We start from the raw sequence: 21,046 nt of genomic DNA, 5'->3' as shown, positions 1-21,046 counted from the left end.
CGACTCAGCTCGACTTGGACGAGCTCGAGCAGATTGCCAGTGGCTTGTCTCGTTGTACCCTTGTCAATATTGATTTAATTTATTGCATTAAGATTTTAGTTAAAGTGAAAATAAGAATTATATTCTATTAGTGTGGCATTTATTAGCTTATATTCAATTTTAAATGTTTACAATGCTACTATTAATTTTTTTTTTTCGTCTAAAATATTATAATCCGAAAATTTGAAATTTAGTATCATATTTGATAATATTATATATAATATATAGAGCTTGAAAATACACGTTTACTTAGTAGTTTATAGGGATTATTTGTGAGAAATTAGGCTTAATTTGGTAAAGTTACTTGATATTTTTATAATTATCTTTATAGGATCACGGGTGTGTTGTGAGTGTTTTTCATGTTATTAGTACTAAATATTATACTCGAATTAAATTCATATCGACAACGGAATGAGGACAAGTAGAAATAAACAGATCAAGAATCGGAGTTGAATTGAGGAAGTTATGGAGCTTGAAGTAAATAGAGAATTCTAGATTACACTCCAGTTTGAGCATCTTTTGTTTTTTGACAATATCTCGAGCTAATACCTCGATCAAGACGATTCTTTGACTGTTGCAAAATTAATTCAAAGGCTACATTTCATAGTTTACCACTTCTCCATATTGCATCGTTTCAGCTCAAAAATCACTATCTTTGAAGTACTGTGGAATGATCAAGAAGAAGAAGAATTATTACTGTGCTGCAACACACTTTGTCCAGTAGCTACCATGCCGCAGCACAGTGCTAGGCACAGTCATGGCAATAAGAATTTGTCATCCATTTTTGTTTGGGAAAATAGGGTTAAGAGTCCTAACCAAATAGAATTAAGGAAAACAAAACCCTAACCCTTGGGATATAAATAGAAGTCTTTAGCATTATTTTAGGGATTCTTTGGGGAATAAGAGAAGAAAAACTTGTAGAAAAAAGTGTCAGAATTTCTAGAGCTTTGGTTTACAATATAGGGAAGTCTTAAACCCACAAACTTTCAAAGAAAAATAGAACATGAAATGGAGAGACTCTATTGTACGTATTCACTCTCATTGAATACATTTTGGAATGAATAAACCTAACACTAACTAGCTTTATATAGATTTTACAAGTAGATTTGACGTCCAAGCCCTAACATATCCATTAAAATGAATGGTGGATTAAGTATGCAAGCAATAGAAACATATTCTTATTCGTTTGCCTTCTGTTGATGGAATATTTTGGAAGCTTATGAAAATATTCCCTGTCAGGTTCTTTGGGAGGAAAGAAAAATTACGGTAACAACTTGGCTGAGAATGAAAAACGATTCTTTGATCTTTTGATTATGAGTGGTTGATACAGACAACTTAGGTTATGAGCTCAAAGGATGAACATGACTTCTAAAACAAAGCCCAGCATGTTACGTAATTAGATTTACATCCTGATAAGGATTAACTACCTTGATAGGTAGCTTACTTTGGTTAATCCTTTGCCCAAATGGTAACATTACTGGTGTAGAATGTTTTTATTAGGGATCATGTGATGATGTCCAAATAAGTGTGCGCTTTTGAAAAACAAAGCTCTATTATAATGAGGTTAGGCACTTTTGCTCTATCTATAAAGGAGGACTCCTCAAATCAAGCACAAGCACATGTCACTTGATTTCAGGAAGGAAATCTGCTTGTATTAGATGTAAATATTCTGTAACAGTCTCGCATATTATGGCCATAAATCTTGTATATGTCAGGGCTTATTTTAGTATTCCTTCCTAGAATAGATTTTATACTCTTGTATATATTTCCATGTAAAACTTTATGAGTGTGGCGAAAAATTCGAACGACAGCAATAAGAGTTTTTCAGTCTACTGCTTTTCAAACTTCATCATGGATCAGTAGAGCCTTCCTCCACTGAGAACTCGATTCCTACCACTGAAACAACCATAACCCGATTTACTCCACCATCCCCAACAAAATCCTCTTATTGCTTTCAATATTTTCTTCCAGATCAATGAAAAACTCACACCCCAAACTTTCCCTAAGGGCATGCTCGTTTGAAGCCTTTTCATAGGATACACACTTACTTGACTATGTCACTAGTGCAAAACCCTACCCCAATGCCACCGATTCCTCCATTTCCACCCCCAAAATATCCAATGGATAAGACAAGACAAGACAAACTCACTTAACGCCATTTTAGCCTCAACAATCACCACCACACCACATTCATCTCTATTGCCAAAACTTCCTAACAAGCTTGGCAAAAATTACATACCAGTATGCGAGTAAATCTCGCACCCGTGCATGCATTGAAGGAGCTCACTTTGATCAGAAAGGAAATCAACTAATTCAGATTACCTGCATATGGTCAAAGCTCTTGCTGATGAATTCTCCCTCATTGATCATCCTATCTCTAAGGATGATCTTACCGTTTACATACTCAACGGTCTGGGAACTGACTTCCGCGAAATCGCAGCTCCAATACGTGCATGAACATCCTCTTCATTTTGAGGAATTACATGACCTTCTTGTAGGTCACGATGCTCATCGTGCGACGTCTTGAAGTACCTCCTAGCAACTGGTTCCCTCAGCCAATTACTCCAATCGGTGCAACGACTTCTCCTCTGCAAGTAACAATCTAAGAGTTATTCGAAGTCCTTTGGTCTAACCGAACCATCCCTCTCCAAACAACATTCATCCTTGGCCCAAATTGCCCAAATGGTGGCCCACGTGATAATAAGAAAATAAACCCACTACAACACTGATACATACCCAAATGTAAAATCTGTGATCAATTGGCCATATTGTAAAATTTGTTCCCGTGTGCAGTTTCTTGCAGTTCTTTGAAGCAACACAAATTGTACCTCCACGTTACTGGCTATAGACACAAAATGGCTTACTGACTCAATGACATCTCATATATCATTGGTGATTTGGCTAATTTATCAGTTCACACTAAATATGATGGCACTAACGAGGTTGTAATCGGATGGTTCAGGTTGTGGTGTTTCTCACATTGGTTCATTAGTTCTCCACTCACCTACATACAACTTTCATTAAATGATACTCTTTGGTTCCTTATATACGCAAAACCTTATTTCTCATCACACTTTACTACCCAAAATCTGTTTTTTTGTTGAATTCACCTTTTTTTTTCTTTGTTAAGGATCAGACACGGGACGGTTCTACTCAAAGTGCATTGGAAAATGGTGTCTACACCCTACCGAATCATGGTAAAATCTCATTCACAAATTGTTGCAAATGTGCATGAACACATCCCAATGGTTGACACAAACGGCTTGGACATCGTTCCAATAAAATGTCCATCATCTTGTCAACTCTTTTTCTCTTCCAATAATAAATGAAAAAGTTTCTCAGCTTTGTACCTCTTGTTCTATTAATAAGAACACAAGCAACCATTTTGTCCTACCAGTCCAAAGTCATGCACCACTTGACTTAATCTATATTGATGTTTGGGGTCCCTCAAAGTCGGTTGGCATTGATAGCTCACCTATTATTTGATTTTTGTAGACCATTTCACATTAAATTTGGTTCTATCCCATGGAAACAAAATCTGGGTTAGCACATATTTCCTCAATTCAAACATCTCATTGAACCGATTTCAAGCAAAAATCAAAAGACTTTACTTGGATAATGGTGGTGTTTATCTTTAAAAATATTTTTCTATTCATGGCTTTAAAAAAATATTTTTCTATTCATGGCATACCCCACTATACCACCGCGTTTCGTCGATAGTCCAACAGCACCATTCATCATCCATTTCACTGACAGTCCAGCAGCATCCTCAACCTCAAGCTGCTCTCCTGCTCCACCACCAACATCTTCTAATTCAAGATCATCCAACTCCAATCAATAAATAAAATAAAAAGAGGAGATCTGATCGAACAACGAGAGAGAAACCTCTGCTAATCCCAAAGTCACTGCTTGCTTCGCCGTCGTTCGAGGAAACAAATTTTCGTTTTGTTTATTTGAGAAAATCTGGTTATGGCTTGGTGTTGTTCAAGTTGGCATACTTGGTTAAACGAAGAGGAAGAAAATCAATTAAAAAACTGGTTTGAAAACTGGTTAACGATAATCGAACCAAATATTCGATTCGGTTTGCAACCGGTTTAAACCAAAACCCGTCCGGTTTACAATTCTCTAAACTGAAAAATCGTTTGGTTTTCGATTTTGATAATCCGTTCAGTTAATCGATTATCCCACTCTACCAGAGACAATAGTGTGATTGTTGAGTTTCATTGGATCACTCCCAATAAAGGACAAACATAGCCAAGTTGTCTTCTTAGGGATGATGAAAGTGGCCTGTATCAATTGAATCTGCTTTGCTTTTCTTTTACAAACACTAGTGGTTTTGTTGGGATTAGTACACTAGTCCAGCTCTAGTTTCTTCTATAGAGTTTACTGCTTCTCATATCCCTGCATGTTAGACCCTTTAAATAAGCCTGGAACTTGTACTACTGCTTTATCAAGTACTATGGACAATTGTAATAAATCTGTGATACTATGGTACTATGACATGCTAAATTAGGCCTCCTAATGCTAAAGTTTTCATGATGTATTGAGAAATTGCTATAAACACTCTAGTTCAAGCAATAAGAATTTTTCTATGAAACTGTCTTTTGGCAAGTGCAACAATGCAATTTTCCACCTTTATAGTATAGCTAAAGCTCTTCTTGAGCTATGCATTCTGATCTCTAGGGTCCAACACCTCTTTTATCAATTGAGGGGTATAGATATTACATTACTTTTGTCGATGACTTTAGTAGATATACTTGGATATATCCGTTAAAGTGAAGTCTAAAGCTTTTAATGCTTTCCAACAATTTCACTGCTTTATATAGAAGCAATTGGATAGTAAACTAAAATGTTTACAAACTGATTGGGGAGGAGAATTTAGGTCATTTATCACTTATCTTTAGCAACATGGTATACTATTCAACACCTATGTCCTTACTTCACCAATAAAATGGTTGGGTAGAAAGGAAACCTAGGTCTATAACAGAATTTGGTTTGTCTCTTTTGGCCTATGCAGGAATGCCTAAAATTCTAGTGGGCACCCTTTAGTAAGCCACATACTTACTCAGTAGGTTGCCCTCGGTCCCTATAGGGGAATACTCCATTTTACATGTTTTTGCTCTAAACCAACTATTCTAAGCTTAAATTTTTTTGCTGCAGTTGCTATCCTTTTATAAACCCATCAAATGCTAAATTGTCCTTTCCCATCGAAAAATGTGTATTTCTTTGATATAGCCTTGTCCACAAAGGCTACAAATTTTTTATCAGCATCAAAACTTGTATGTTCAAACAAGTTATGTTTAATGAGAAAGAATTTCCTTTTAAGTTTGGTTTTCCAATTTAACATCTGCCAACTCTACTACTTCAGTCATAGGTGCTCAGTCTTTGTCTCCTAAGCAATCGGTCTTGGACTATCCCAACCTTGAATCCAGTAGTAAAGATCTCTAGTTCAGATTCTGATCCTCCCAAGGTCTCCTATATCAGAATCTTTACCACTTGCAACTCAAATGTCTCCTTCTAAAACTAATTCTAAGGCTATCTTTTACACTCTTCATCTACTTAAAGTGACTCATTTGAAAGTCTAAGAGCTACTCCTGACATTCAGTTGGAAGTAAACTTCCTTTGGCAAGGCCTAATCTGCCGCAAGTATCCTCTGGTGCTAAATGTGCTTAAACAATCAAATCTGTCACAAGTATCTTCTGGTGTTACACATGTGTAGGAAAATCTGATCTGCCATGAGAGTCTTATGTGGTTACAAATGTGCTCCTATGTTAACAGATCCAATAAAACTTTAATCAATTCTACAGCTCAAGCACTAATCACTACTTAAGCAATTCTCCAAGAACCCAAACCTGCTTTTGAGACTTTGCAAATTCCTAAATGGAAGGCTGCCATGACGTAGAATATCAACTCTTCTCAACAACCACACTTGAGAACTTGTTCCGTATGAAGAAGGTAAAATGTTGTTGGAAGTAAATGGGTTTTTAAAACTAAACACCTCTTATGTACTCTTAACAAGTTTAGGCCCGACTAGTTGCAAAAGTTTTTCAATAGACTCCAGAATTGGATTATTTTACACTTTCTCCGTAGTGATCAAAGCAATAATCATTAGAATCATGTTAAACCTGACTATTTTAATAATCGGAGTATTTACACATTGAGGTCAATATGCTTCTTGAATGGGGATTATTGGAGCAAGTATTCATGCATCCTCCTAAAGTTTTTTCAAGCCCTTCTCCAATCTAGTAGGTGTGTAAGTTGCACAAGGCTTTGTATGACCTTAAACAAGCCCTAAGGCGGGTTTGATAAGTTAAAATTTGTCATATTGCAACGGGGTTTTGTGAACTCAACATCATAGTTTAGTCTCTTTTTTTATAAGCAAGGATCTCAAGTAGTATACTTACTAGTCTATGTAGATGATATATTGTTGACAGGAAATTCTCAAATTATCTCTCAGCAGTAAAGGATTTGAATAGCTAATTTGCTCTAAAACATTGGGAGATGCTAAATACTTTCTTGGATTTGAGGTGCATAGAAATTCTTCAGGCCTAACTAACTCAAACTAAGTATGCTAGTGATTTGTTGCAAAAAGCCAATATGGCTGATTGTAATCCTTGTTTAACACCTATGACTATAGGCAACAAACTTACAAAGGAAGGGGTAAGTTGTTTGAAAACCTTACTTTATGTAGAAGTATCATTGGGGCCTACAGTATCTTACTTTGTCTAGACTCGATATAAGCTTGGTAGGGAACAAATTAAGCCAGTTTCTTCAAGCTCCCACTTTGGATCATTAGACTGCATGTAAAGTCCTTCGGTATGTTAAAGGAACACTTCAATATGGCATGATGTTTACGAACGAAGGAAATTTCTTGGTTGAAACCTATGCTGATACAGACTAGGCGAGTGATGTGAATGATATGTAATCAATCATGGGTATCGTGTTTGTATGGGGGGAACCTAGTTCAATAGAGTTCAAAGAACAAAGAGTTGTTTCTTTATCATTTATGGAAGCTGAATACAAGTCCCTAAGTCAGGTTGACACTGAGGTTTTATGGATTCAGAATCTATTTAAAGAGCTTGGCATTGAAATAGTGAGCACTCTGGTGATTTGGTGTGATAACATAACTACTGGAGCATTATATTCTAATCCAGTATTCCATGCTCAGACAAAACATAGACTTGATGTTCATTATGTTGGGAGTTGGTTGCCAAGAAAGCCTTGCAGGTTCATTATGTTTCTTCTGAATAGACAACCGATATTCTTACTAAAGCTCTTTTTGGACACATATTTGCTATGTTAAGAGATAGTTGAATGTGGTGTCTACTCTTCTTAGCTGCTTAGAAAAAGAGTAATTACTTTCTGGTTCAAATGGTTTCTAGAGCAAATATTGGTGAATCTGTTGGTTACTAATTTGTTTATTGCTTGATGGTATTTTTGAGTTGCTGTTCTTATTAGCAAATATTGGTGAATCGCTGGTTGCTAATTGTTTTTGTTGGTTAATGGTATTTTGAGTTGCTACTCTTGTTTTTGGTATTTTTACCAACTGAATGATAAGTAGATTGTAGCAGACGTATGTCTGCTGATCATTTTAAGTTGATAAGTTGCTAATAGCTGAAGAGATTTTACCAACTGAATGATAAAGTAGTTTGTACAGGGGTATGTCTACTATCATTTTAAGTTGACAAGTTGTTAATAGCTGAGAGATGTTTTGAGTCATGGAGCAATATTGAACAAAGGTATAAATAGCTGAAGAAAAGAGCTAGTTTGGTTGACGGGAATATTGGACAGAATTTGATACCTGGAGTCTTAGGTGCATCTGCAAAGTTTGAAACTTCAGAGGTTGTTTAATAAACTCAGTTTGGGTTCAAGTGTAAAATGTAAAAAGTTTAGCAAAGTGTACCGTTTTGTATTGTAATATTTGTGTGTATATAAAAAACATCGTTTTAGCTTGTATTCTTAACTATAAAAACTGTAACTGTTCTTGCTCATTTCAGTTAATGAATTTACACACTTTTGCTGCATTTTTTTTTCTTCTACACATTCTAGAACTCTGTTTTTTCTTGAACTCTCCCAAACTATTTTCAAGAAGGACATTATAAGAACAATGTTTTCAAACTAGGCCCGCACCTTGACCCAGTCAAGGGGCCGGTCCTTGGGTTGACCAATTTGACCAGTTGGACCGGTTAGGCCAATGGTTTGATCTTATATCAGCACAAGTTTGAAATCCAACACATATACCTCTGAAATTACGTTTCAATCGTTGTAGTTTGAAATCTACCAAATACACCCTTGCTATCTAGGAAGGAAACCCTAGATTAATGAATCAAATTTCCTAATCCAACTCTCAAACTAAAGCCACCAAACCATTTTTCCCCTCCCTTCATTTTTCAACCCTAGCCTTCCATTTCATCACTCTCACTCTTTCATACTATGTTATCACACTCTCCAATGACCGCCAATAGAATTTAATTGAGTAAGGAAACAATTTCTCTTCTACTCTTAGAATCGATTACTAGTCGAAGAGAAAATCAGACTTCATGGCAAAAGAAAATAAGTCTATTTTTGCCAAGTCACTTCAAAGCAAGAAGGCAATTTTGCTTAATATAAAGGGATCCACTCCGGAAAATCCCTTTCTAACCCATCTCTCATTCACCTTTTCTCAACTTCCCAAACAACAACACTGCCTTTCATTAGTTTGTTAAAGAAATTTAAGCTTACTCATTGCATACACCTAATACTATATCAAATATATTAAGATGGTATAAGACAGTTAATTATGGATTTTATCTTTTATATAGGAAGTGGAGAAACTTGTGCCGCCTGATTACAAAGAGGAAAAAAATTCTAAAGGAGAAACTCCACGAATGGTATTTATGGAAGAACATAAAGGACTTGTCAAAGAAGGTGAGAAATGGATGAAAGAGTCTGCAACCTCATTCTCACTTGCTGCAGCACTCATTGCCACTATAGTATTTGCAGCAGCCATCACAGTACCAGGTGACTACAGCGATGATGGTCGACCAACTTTTCACAAACGGGCATCCTTCAAGATATTTGCCGTTTCAGATTCAATTTCTCTGTTCTCATCAGTTGCTGCCATCATAATATTTTTGTCCGTGCTCACTGCGCGGTATTCCGAACATGATTTTCTTTACTCTGTTCCAACAAAGTTTATGTGGGGTCTTGTTATGTTGTTCCTCTCTCTAACAGCGCTTATGGTAGCTTTTTGTTCCACAGTTTATCTGGTGTTTGGTAACAGAAAGGATTATTGGATCCTTTATTTAGTGTATGCATCAGCTTCAGTGCCTCTGTTCTTGTTTTTGTCTTGGCAGTATCCCCTCCTACGCGACTTGCTTTTTTCCACATACGGACCCGAAATTTCCCGCATGATAAGAAGATGTCTTCTAGGCATTTCCGAAAAGCTAAGAGCGTGGTACGAGAAAAGTAAGAAATAATATTGAAATTAGTCTCTTGCTTTGCTGCCCGTTGCTATTGCTGTTGGTGTTGCCGTTACCGTACTGATACTGCTCCCCAATCTAGCAAAAAAAATATTGTTTGATGGTCCTGCTCTAGCTGCCTTCGCCTTCAAAATGAATTTGCATCACTAATAATTTGTATTGTATTGTCAATTGATGATAGGAAAAAACTCTACAAACATTGCTACGTTGCAATTTTTTGATGGATTAGGATCATTTCCTGACCTAAGTTTTACTTGAACTTTTTACATTCCTTTGACATGTGGCGCTAATAAATTCTATAACTAAGATTTACTGCTAATTGTTTTTTTCTCTTTCATCCACAATCAAAATGCAATTTTCTACATTCCCCGAAATATGCAAGGTATCTAGAACCGCTCACCCTTAATGCTTAATGTTAGGGCCAAAAAATGTCATCGACCCAAATAGGATAACGCGTCTGACAATGAGGAAAAGCCCATGCCCAATCCCGATGCGGCCCAAGCCAGAATTCCCTGGATAAGGCCCCATTCGGTACGAAGTACAGTCGGTCCAAACCATCTGGACTCAGGCCTCCTAATCCCAGTACACCTCCTAGGCCTATGGTCAAATTTAGAGCCCACGGTCACCTACGGATCACATTCCTACTCGAACACTGATAAGATAGTCCACTACCATCCCAATTCCTCTAAGGTCCATGTTAGAGTCATACTTGGACTCCCTTTCACGCCAAGATAAGGGGGTCAAAGGATATACCCCTGAAGGAAACGAATTACTATGAGAACTCCCAATCCCACCAGGATTGAGAGGCCAGACAGTCACTATTTAAACAGAGGTCAGCCCTCTCACAAGGGAGATCACATTACACCTTCAGACCTCGGAGTTCCCGCTTGAGAACTTCGCATTACAGCCGTAGTCATAGTCCCCGATTAGACTTCTGGTAACCTCTCTACTCCCTAACTCTCACTAAATCAGCCTCTTTTAGCTTTGCTAACTTTGAGCGTCGGAGTGCCTATGGCAAACACCACTCCAATGTTTTCCGTTGCTTCACGTTTGTTTCTCTACGTGTGCAGGTACAGCAGATTGTTAGTGGCATCAACCTCATAGGATCAGTCCCTCTTTCAGTACAGGTAGATTTTTACGTCTACACTTAATAAATTTTATTTCTACATTTCTTATGCTTTTTTCTGGATTAATTTGTATAAATTATTGGGTGCTAGCATGCCAATGTTTTACAAGAGTAATACTACACAGTACACATCCCAAAATCTACATCGCAAATGATGTGTTATTTTATTTGGTAATGTAATGTCATTCACCTACTCATCATTCCATTTAACTCTTAATAAGACATTGGATTACACAACACTTGGAATGAAAATTTTGGGATGAGTAGTATTATTATTTTTACCATGGTTTGTATGCTTACTTCCTAAAATGGGCATAATTTTATTTTGTTAATGCTTATGTTGGCAGAAAGCTTAATATTTTGATGGCTAGTATTTTGGGATTTTAAATAAAGGGTAAAAAACCGGTTTTACAAAGAAATATTCAATTTTCAGTTAAATATGTACTAATATAACCTCATAGCCAGGGGCAGAACCACGTTATAGTGCAATTACATAAGGTCTACCTAAAATTTTAAGCATTTTCTTCTCAATTATACCGGGCCCCTAAAACATAATTATTCCCAAAAAATCTTGATATAGCAAGATTTTGTCTAACCTTTCCATCTAAGTTTAATTTCAATATTAAATTTTTTATTTTATTTTGTTAACTTATTTTTGTTTCTATTATTTTCTAATTTTAACAATTTTATATAACTCATTAAACTTTAATTTGTACAACCATAATCTTATATCAATAATTGACGGCTCAACTGTTTTAAGATAATATAAATAGAAAGAATTTATGGTAAACCTTAGTAGTTTTTTTTATCTATATTTGGAATTTTATTGTGGTATGGTTGGATGCGTATTAAGGAAATTAACCCTAAATGAATAGACATCAAAATTCTAACCATTCGTATGTGTATTAACTATTAAAGAAGTAACTTTTAGAAAATCTTTTAGATTACAAGATCAAATATTGTCATTGACACTAGTGGACCAAGAATTAATAAACAAAGACTTTGTGACATTGGTGGACGAAGACTTAATTTAAAAAAAAAAAAAAATTTAACTTAAGTTTGTAGTTGAGAGCGCAACATATATAAACCATAGCTTTTCTCACTTCAATTTGATTTTTTTTTTTCATTTTTCTTATTTAGTTTTATGTGGAGATTCGAACTTAAGACCCTTGCCTTGATATAGTAAAGTTGTCAGACCAAGATTACAACAACAACAACCGAAAAAAAAAAAAAAAAAAGATTTTAACTTTTTAACTCTCTTTATGAGTCTTTTCAATATAAACTAAAGTAAGGGTTGAGATACTGCAACTTAAATTTTTTTTGACTCAATTTAGATACTTTATATAAACCATTCTCTTTGTTAATCCATTGATGATAGAAAAGAAGTTTAAGATGCATTTAATGTTAACTCTCATATCTTATAATTGTTGATCATTATAATAACTGTTCACAAAAGTATCAAAAAATTAAGTCCAAAATTAGTAACAATATCAATCTGACCCATAAGTAAAATCCAAGATTTAATAGTTGAGGGTTTGGCTAGCTTGATGAATCAATTCATGTTTGATGAATACTATTAGTTGATTAACACTATCCAAGTTTAAGTAGTGAAGGTTGGTTAGGTCTTTGCCAATAAATACGGTGAACAGAAGTGAATTTAATTAAAAAAGATTAGCCATTATAATATCTTAGTATTTTTTACCTCAAAGTTTATATTTAAATATAGGATTTCTTTACGTAATAATATACATATCTAAATAATGTAGGTAAGCAAGTTGGTCTTTAATTAACCATGTAGCCAACTATAATATTTTCGTGTTTTTGATATCTACTTTAAATTAAAAAATAATAATAACAAATACCAATTCAATTTTTCTTGTAAACCTTGCATTAACCACATAACTTTTTTACATAAGCAAACTTACATTTATTTATCATATCATTCGTCTACATTTATTAAATATTTATTGAATTAAATTCTTATTTATATAATGATTCATTCACCTTATGTCAAGTTAGTCCGTGCAAAGTTTATATATTAATATTATTGTTGTAAAATTCTTTGGGTAATGAAAAGAATATTGGCGACAAATTTCTAATCTATATTAGTCCCTGCAGATCAATTTCTCAAGCCCATAACAAAAACTATTCAAGGCTAGAGGTAGAGGTCCATGATCTGGTAGATATGGCAAATTTATAGGTTTACGATTTGAATAGCTGTGAGATTTAAATTTCTCTACTTGAAAATTAATTATGGAGTAACTCTGTGTGGCTATCTGTACGCTTTGCAGTTCGTAGACCTTAAGATTTCTTGATTCTTCAAGGCTTAAGAAGTTATATAATAATATGCCAAACATGATTAGGCTTAAGTGAGGCCAAGTGCCCGGAAAAAGTCCAGGTATTTTAAAACTATATTAGACAAGGTTATTGAGAAAGTATTGAAACAATAAACACTTTATAAACATATCAAAATAAATGTGATCATGCAATGCTCAAAGGTCATATTGTGACATAAACTAAAATTAAAATATTTTAATTTGATTTAGATTAATCAGCCTTAATTTAAAGTATTAAAAGATCATAAAATTAAAGCACAAAGGAAAACCAAACGTTCATATACATAATTGTTGATGTCAAGAAACTATATCATTAGAATTTATATATAATCAAAATTTGATGAATTTTTAATTAGAAAGATGAATTGTATTACGAAGGGGAGCCAAATCTGTTGCATATATAGCAGCCCGGATCCTGAATGCTTTGCGACATGCTGTAATCGTAATGTTTTTAAGAAGATACTTCTAAAGTCATAATTGTATGAATATATGCTTTATGATTGTACTTCTAGATATGACATGAATTGGTGCACCAACAGGCAGGATATGATTATGATGAGGGGACATTTGAGAAGATATTTAAACGCATATACGCATCCTTTGGTTCATCTGCACCATATACTATCTTCCCAGACTCTCAACCATTCTTAAATTGGAATTATTAGCAATGCAGAGTACCGTTATCAGGATGTAATTCTCCCGGCTTTGGGTTTGATCCAAGTAAAATTGTTATTATATATCTTTTTCAAAAATTATTTGACATGCAAGCGCATCTCTCCAACGTTTTCCTCGTGAATAATACTACACATACATAGTTCTCATATAACATTTCTCATATAACATATAATTGGGTAATTAAACTTTCATCCAATCATATCTTACGACATAATATTGTATGAAAATAATATATATGTAGTATTATTCTTTCCTCATTGTAATGACAATGTTCACTAGCTCACTAATAAACATATCTTATTCTAATGGTATCAGTACTATTCTCACTTTTTTTTTTTCAATGATATTTTGTTTACAATGGAATTATACAATTGAATAATACAAACAACAAACATTATATAAAATTACATAAAATAATGAGTAATACTAGCTTTACAAAGAGACATACAAAGAATCAAATACAGCTCTTAAAATTTATTATTGGATTTGACTGTTTTACAAAGAGACATACAAAGAATCAAATACAACTCTTAAAATTTATTATTGGATTTAACTTTTTATATGACTCTTTACATGTCTTTTTCTAAAACTAGTATTACTCTAAAATAATTATTCTATTATTTGTTTTTTATTTATTTGTATGATTCAGGTATGTAACTTAACTGTAAGCATGACATTATCAGTTGTATAGTTTTTTGTCCGTGTGAAGGGGAGCTTGGTGACTACTATTGCATGGCAGCCAAAGCTGTTGGACTGCCGTGCCCTGCCTACAAACGTATGCATGAGGGCTTTCTTTTGACTCTTTTGGTCAAACTCATTTACTCCAAGAAAGTGAAACTGAAGAGTGAGAAACCGCAGCACCGCTTGATTCAGTTGCTCAGTTTGTTTCGAATTTTGCTATTCCAAAAATAAAAACACTTTATTGGCAACATTTTGTAACCATTTGAGGTGCACGCTACCTGTTTGATAAAAATCCTCTTTGAAACTCATCGTTCTGCTTTCAACTTTTGTTTTAGAGTAAAACATGAGCTGAAATGCCAACCCTTTTCGTTTTTATTTAATATTACTGCCTGGTTCATGGAATAAGCCTTGTTTGGCTGATGTCAAGTTTTCGCCCATGTGGGTTTATTTAAATAACTTCGTATTGTTTCATTTTTTTTGCTTGGTTTCAAGTTTATGTAGATTAAATGTTTTGTTTGTGATTAAACAGTAAATGTAATAACGGAGAATGAGAAACAGCTGAGCTAGTGAGCTTTTTGAAAGCTTGTTTACTCTGTAGAATTCTGCTGTTTTATGGTTCCAGTTTTGCATCCAAACACATTAAGACCAGTTTTCCACTTTGTTTTACTTGTGCGTTATGTTGATTTTTTAGTGTCCCATTCATTTTACTTAAAAGTTTGTGTTTTATCTTTTGCATAATGATTTTTTGCAGTCAGCATGGTAGACTAATTTCTCGGAGTGTTGGATCCTCTCAATGGCATTCTCAGGTGTGATAATGTATAATATAGAGTGTTTGGTTGTTACAATTGATTTTCTGTTAGAAAGTATGGCTATTGAATTTCTATAAATCTTATTTTGTTCGTTGTAACGACTTATAATCTGAAAATGAATGCAGATTAGGGGTGTTAACGAGCCGACCGCTTTTCGGCTTAATGACTCAGCTCATGATAGAGAATTATAAAGAGCCGAGTCGAGTCGTAGATTTTATGTCAGCTCGGCTTTGGAAAGAGTAGGAATTTCGAGCTGGCTCGCGAGCCAACTCTCAAAATTCAATTTTTTAAAGAAAAAATCAATTTTTTTCAAGCCAGGCTCGGGTGGCGAGCCTAAGGCCGAGCCGAGCTGCTTGAACTCGGCTCATTCTATCCACGAACCGAGTCGAGCCGGCTCTGTTATCTGCCGACCGAGCGCGAGCCGTTAACGCCAGACTCGAGCCGACTCGCAAGCGGGCTCGGCCTATTAAGCACCCCTAATGCAGATCATTATGCTTCATGGTTGAGGTTGCTTGCGGGGCAAAGCTGGGTGTTTCTCTCTCTCCCTATTTCTCTTCCTATCTCTTAACTCTCTGTCACACTCCTAACAGATGTAAATTTCATTTTCTTACACTTAGACTAAATTTGGTTGGTTGTCTTGTCATAGATTACACAAATTGCAGATGAATAGTTGTGGAGTACACTTCAACCCTTTTGTTACCTGGATGATAAGGTACTGACTTTTCAGAAACTTAATCTGATGACTTAAATACAAGGACTATATGTGTGTGTGTTCCACATTGTGTGGCATTGGTTCCAACTTATCATCTATGAACTAAGCAGATCTTGTATTTTAGGCTTTAAATGTACCTCCAATCATTTTCTTGCATTTATTTCTCTGATGAATCAAAATTTTCCTGTATTTTCATGCATGAAACGTTTATGGTCAGATGTTGAGTATGGGTGTGTTCGAATGGATGACTTGGTTCACAACATACTGAACTGGGACAGATTCTATTTAAGTTTTTCGTCTACAGAACTGGTACTGCCTTTCTTTTTTTTTTTTTTTTTTTTTTTTTTTTTAAAAAAAAGAATTTATCATCTCTTCTTAATTGTAATATGCATCAACATTTCTTCCTTGGGAACTAGTGTCATAATTTCAGTAAAGGGACTAGGAAATCAGTCCTAGGTTCCTGAGCAATCATAGCTTCAAGAGAGCTTCAAAGGTGGATGAAGATCTTGTTTATTTTGTTTGTTTTCAAATTGAAAGTTTTACAAGAGTTTAGACATAGGTAACTGTTAATCTAAACCAAAAGTCGTTGTGCTACAACTATCCTGTCGTTCCTTAATCATGTAGTGCTCAGTCCCTGACAAATTCAGCCCTGGATTTACCATTTATATATATATTTTTTAATTTTTTATAATCTGATAGTTTTCTCTTAATTTTGTAGGAATAGTCCTACAATAACATCTCCATGGATAAAATACTAGATGTCATGCCAACTAGTCAATGTAAACCCTTGAAACCAATAATTGCTTGTAGCTAAGATGTTGTAGGCTGACAAGCTGCCGAGTATAATGTTACTAAAATGTGCATGACTGACGAGCGTGTATGGTTCTTATGTTGCTTAGATGTCATTTGACATGTGATCATATCAATGATAGGAGATCTTATGTTTAGCTGATTTCCTTAATTCCTCTTCTCCTGAACTGTGCTTTTCATTAGCTATCTTCTACTTCCTTTGCACTGATTTTGGTTCTTAATCATGACCTGAGATCTGAAAATTGAGTTTGTCGTCTCATATATTAGTATTATTTACCAATCTCGGGGAGCTTGGTGTTGCTTGTGCAGGTACACATACTTGTGGATAATCTGGATGTTGCAAATTCAAACTCTGTTAATTGAGGGCTGCATTGTCTGCTGCTCTTCCTCTCTTGCCCTCCAAGTTCACACAGGTTTGCTTCTATGTTACTGCTCATTCATTTTAGAGTTGCTACAGTCATGATTAGGTCTTTGATTGTGCAGGAAGATCTGTTTGCCAAAATATGTAGCCTTTCCTATATGGGAGATTTACGGATGCATTTTGCTGAGGACAAAAACAAGGTACAGCTTGATCACACCTATATAAAATATTGAGAATATTGATTTGTGGCTTTCAATAGTATTTTTTTTTTTTTTGAATGAATCAACTAAAATAGAATAATCTTTAACTTGTGTCCTTAGGATGTATGCTAAAGATGTCTTTTTAACATATTGGAATCAGATATGGTCCGATCCCATTTGGAGATTCTACCTCTCCCCGGTTGGTTGATCCGGGATGGGGATGGTGATCTTGACTATTCTAACTGGATAATCATTTGCTCAATATACAAGAATGAGCCCTCTCACCAATAACAATCGATAAAATATGGGATCATAGAAAGGGATTGTTCACGCTTTATTAATGTTGAATCTCACAAAAAATGCACTCCAAATATATAGAACATGGATTGACAAATAGAAAAGATACATAGACATAGGTGTATTTTATTTTGAGATTATTCAAGAGTCATTGGAATAGAGATAGAGATAACCAACCAGACAGTAGCGTTATTAAAAACAAACATTATTAAAATGAAGCCAGTCATAACATAGGGATGTGAAAATAGGCTACTGAAACGAAATTGAGAGAAAAATCTAGAACAGTTGAGAGAGTAAAACTGAATTTCTTCTCATTAACTAACTGAATGCAATAGTGAGTACAAGCTGGGAATTTATACTAAAAACGATACTCGGAAGCTCTTGCTTACTGTTTTACAAGACAAACTAAGGCTTAATTTAAAACGGTGGCGTTTTGTGCTGTCCTTTAAAAAGGGTAAAACGGCAGCGTCTTCTCTTGTTTGACTTCAATGCTTTATGGTCAACACTCTTCCTCAAATTGAGCTGAAGAGTTTGACCAAGTATTTACAACACAACATGCTCCCTCAAACTGAACCCCTTGTAATTCAGGAGAACAAATAACTATAACACAACATTCTCCCTTAAATTGAACCCCTTGTAATTCAATAGAGCTCTTTTGTGTACGATATGCTCCTTTAAACAAAATTCCATGAGCACTCAGCTCAGCAGAGGAAACGAGAGCAGTGGCAGTTCTGATGCAGTGCAGCTCAGTATAGAACATACAACAAGAGGTATTAAAGGACAGTAATACCTTAGGTCAAGATAATTGGCTAAGAACCTGCACATACTCAGCTCACCAGAAGAAACAAGAGTAAGAGCCTGCACATACTTAGTTCAGGAAAATAAACCAGAGCAATGGCAGTATTGATGTAGTGCAGTTCAGCATAGAATACTTCAACAAAGAAATCAGTAAAGAACAGCAATCCCTTCACTCAACACAAGGACAGCAACACCAGCAGCAATTGAGCACCAAAAAAAAAAAAAAAAAATATCATTCAGGAGGCAGCAATATCACATCTGTCAAGACTAATGGCATTTAATTTCTGTCTCAATTCATTAAATTGGGCAGATGAAAGAGCTTTGGTGAGAAGATCAGCTATTTGAAGCTTGGATGGAACATACGGAATCACCACCTTTTAGCTAGAACTTGATCTCTAATATAATGAGCATCAATTTCTATCTGTTTTGTCCAGACATGAAACACATGCAGAAATAGCTAGTAAAGTCCTAATCGTGTTTAGGATTGGCTGCTAATATTACTGCACTAACATTATCACAATATCTAATAGGGATGGTGTGGAAAGTCAGGCAAGTTCAAAGAACATGCTCTGCAACAATGCAACTTCAGTGGTAGTATTAACCAATGCTCTATATTCTGCCTCTGTGGAGGAAAGAGAAACAACGTTCTGCTTTTGAGAGCTCCACTATATTAAATTTTTAAGACACAACAGCCATTAGTGGATCTTCTACCTTCTAGACTACTTCCCCAATCAGCATCGTCATATCATTCTACATTTAAAGAGCATGTTGGTTTGAACTGTGAACCATAGTGAATTGTACCCTTAACATATCTGAGCACCTTTCACAAACTTCTTGTTGTAGCTCAGTTGGTGCTTGGAGGAACTGACTTAGCTAATTGACAGTGAAACTAATGTCAGGCCTGGTGAGAGTTAGATATTGCAATGCACTTATAGTGCTCTTGTAAAGACTTGGATTTGGAAATAGCTCATTGTTATTAGAATATAGCTTGGTGCTGACAGCCATAGGAGTGGCAGAAGCATTTGCTTCCATGATTCTTGTTTTGGCTAAAAGATTAGATGCATATTTAGCTTGTTGAGGTGAATTCCAACGTCAGTCCTTGTAGCTTTTAACCCCAAGAAATATTTGAGTGAACCAAGAGTTTTCAATGAAAAATGGTCAGTCAAGTCTGTCATTAGCTGAGTAATACAATCAACATTTGATCTAATGATTAAAATGTTGTCAACATATACTAGAACATAAATCAGACCAGATTGTTGCTAGAGAGTGAACAGACTTGAATCTGAAACTGAATTTGTGAATCCTTTGAGCTGAAGTGCAACTTTGAGCTTGTCAAACCAAGCTCTCGGAGCTTGTTTAAGGCCATATAGTACTTTAATTAATTTGCATACAGCAATAGGTTGTGAAGGGTCTTCAAAGCCAGGTGGTTGCTTCATGTACACTATTTCAGTGAGCACACCATTAAGAAAAGCATTATTAATGTCTATTTGCTGAATATCTCAATTATTTGTCACTACTGGAGTGAGAATTATCCTTATAGTTTGAAGGTTTGATGACGGGACTGAATGTCTCAAAGTAATCGAGACCCTTGGCACAAGCCTGGCCTTATAATTCTGTAATGATCCATTGACATTAAATTTTGTATGAAAAACCCTCTTGTTTCCAACTATATTCATGTCAGGAGAAGGTGCAACCAAGGTCTATGTTTGGTTCTTGACGAGAACATCCAATTCATTTTGCATAGCTGCCTTCCAATTGGCACTAGTAAGTGCTTCAACAATGGAGGTTGGTAGAGTTTGACCAAATATTTACAGCACAACATGCTCCCTCAAACTAAACCCCTTGTAATTCAAGAGAACAAATAACTATAACACAAGAAGGGAAACTTATAGGCACATTGACAGATTTCAGAAAGTACCAAACACATCCAATGTAACAATTCAGAAAGGAACACAAATAAAATGAGCATCACGATAATCAAGAATCGGAATTGAAACTTCTTGCAATTGCTGAAGACTTTGAAAGAATCTCTAAAAACGCTTCAAAGAATAAAAGGCAGAGTGAGGAAGGTTTACACTTTTTAAGGCTTGGGGTTTAACGAAAAAGAAAAAGAAGAGCTTTAGAAGTAGATAATATTACAATTCCAGTCATTTGGTGGGTTGCATGGAGCAAAAGAACGTGTCTGGGTCTCATATTGTACGTGCATGTTCCCGGACCTGAAAACTTATATAATATCATAAATGATCATAACTCACTAATAAAAAATACTATCCTTACAAAAATTTATACAAAAAGGGTTACAAAGTGACATCATCAAGAAGAAAAAATAAAGGAAAAATAGAAAAAGAGAAAAAAAAATCATGAAAATCAAGAATAGAGATTATTTTTATATTGCCCCTTTAGTCTTTGTAAAACTATCATTCTTCCGCACTAATATTGCAGCATAGTACAATTTTCAATTTGAATTAAAAAGGTGTCAGAAACAATGGATATCTAAACAAATCCATTTCAACAATCCAAATCAACTCATCTGCTTCATTTAATGTATCATAAGATAAGTCAAAACATATAGTTCAGTTGTGGATTCGTATGTTTTGTACACAATATATTAACAAAAACTCTATTTTAGAAATGCACAAATAATTATCTCTATGTGTCAGACAACCAAATACAAATCTCTACATTATTAGAAAAAAGTACAACATTGTTATTGATGTTATTTCTCTGTGTCAGATAACCAA

This window comes from Pistacia vera, unplaced genomic scaffold (genome assembly GCF_008641045.1).
Source record: "Pistacia vera cultivar Batoury unplaced genomic scaffold, PisVer_v2 Contig508, whole genome shotgun sequence".
In the NCBI taxonomy this organism is placed as follows: domain Eukaryota; kingdom Viridiplantae; phylum Streptophyta; class Magnoliopsida; order Sapindales; family Anacardiaceae; genus Pistacia; species Pistacia vera.
This window is presented reverse-complemented; position numbering follows the sequence as displayed.